This window comes from Oryx dammah, unplaced genomic scaffold, assembly GCF_014754425.2.
Source record: "Oryx dammah isolate SB20612 unplaced genomic scaffold, SCBI_Odam_1.1 HiC_scaffold_20, whole genome shotgun sequence".
In the NCBI taxonomy this organism is placed as follows: domain Eukaryota; kingdom Metazoa; phylum Chordata; class Mammalia; order Artiodactyla; family Bovidae; genus Oryx; species Oryx dammah.
In genome coordinates this window covers 26,145,070-26,146,946 of record NW_024070204.1, presented here as the reverse complement: position 1 = coordinate 26,146,946, position 1,877 = coordinate 26,145,070, and positions in this window count along the sequence as shown.

Below are 1,877 nucleotides of genomic sequence, written 5' to 3'. Positions count from 1 at the left end.
ATGGTATGGACTTAACAGAAGCAGAAAATATTAACAAGAGGTGGCAAGACTACACAGAAGAACTATACAAAAAGTTCTTCATGACTCAAATAATCACGATGGTGTGATCACTCAACTAGAGCCAGATATCTTGGAATGTGAAGTCAAGTGGGCCTTAGGTAATATCACTATGAACAAAGCTAGTAGAGGTGATGGAATTCCAGTTGAGTTATTTCAAATCCTAAAAGAAGATGCTGTGAAAGTGTTGCACTCAATATGTCAGCAAATTTGGAAAACTCAGCAGTGACCACAGGACTGGAAAAGGTCAGTTTTCATTCTAATCCCAAAGAAAGCCAATACTAAAGAATGCTCAGACTACCGCAAAATGGCACTCATCTCAAACGCCAGTAAAGTAATGCTCAAAATTCTCCAAGTTAAGCTTCAGCAATACATGAACCATGAACTTCCAGATGTTCAAGCTGGTTTTAGTAAAGGCAGAGGAAACAGAGATCAAATTGTCAACATTTGCTGAATTATGGAAAAAACAAGAGAGTTCCACAAAAACATCTATTTCTGCTTTATTGACTATGCCAAAGACTTTGACTGTGTGGATCACAGTAAACTGTGGAAAATTCTGAAAAAGATGGGGATACCTGAGCACCTGACCTGCCTCTTGAGAAACCTATATGCAGGTCAGGGAGCAACAGTTAGAACTGGACATGGAACAACAAGCTGGTTCCAAATAGGAAAAGGAGTACGTCAAGGCTGATATTGTCACCTTGCTTATTAACTTGTATGCAGAGTACATCATGAGAAAAGCTGGGCTGGAAGAAGCACAAGCTGGAATCAAGATTGCCAGAATAAATCAATAACCTCACATATGCAGATGACACCACCCTTATGGCAGAAAGTGAAGAGGAACTGAAAAACCTCTTGATGAAAGTGAAAGTGGAGAGTGAAAAAGTTGGCTTAAAGCTCAACATTCAGAAAACTAAGGTCATGGCATCTGGTCCCATCACTTCATGGCAAATAGATGGGGAAACTGTGGAAACAGTGGCTGACTTTATTTTTGGGGGCTCCAAAATCACTGCAGATGGTGATTGCAGCCATGAAATTAAAAGATGCTTACTTTTTGAAAGGAAAGTTATGACCAACTTAGACAGCATATTAAAAAGCAAAGATATTACATTATCAACAAAGTTCTGTCTAGTCAAGGCTATGATTTTTGCAGTGGTCATGTATGGATGTGAGAGTTGGACTATAAAGAAAGCTGAGCACCGAAGAATTGATGCTTTTGAACTGTGGTGTTGGAGAAGACTCTTGAAAGTCCCTTGGACTGCAAGGAGATCCAACCAGTCCATCGTAAAGGAGATCAGTCCTGGTTGTTCTTTGGAAAGACTGATGTTGAAGCTGAAACTCTAATATTTTGGCCAGGTGATGTGAAGAACTGACTCATTTGAAAAACCCTGATGTTGGGAAAGATTTAAGGGAGGAGAAGGGGACAACAGAAGATAAGATGGTTGGATGGCATCAGTGACTTGATGGACATGAGTTTGCGTAAACTCCAGGAGTTGGTGATGGACAGGGAGGCCTGGTGTACTGCAGTTCATGGGGTCACAAAGTCAGACACAACTGAGCGACTGAAGTGAACTGAATTTAATCTTTATACACTCTTCCTCTACCTTCTTTTGCTTTAAACAAACATTATTTAGTGTATCATTTTACTTCCAGTATTGATTTATTACTTATATACCTCTTATAAAGTTTGTAGTGATTTCCTGTGAATTTAGAATATAAATATAATTAATCAGCCTCTACCTTCAAATGATCATTACACCTATCACAGTTCAGTTCAGTTCATTTCAGTCGCTCAGTCGTGTCAGACTCTTTGTGATTAC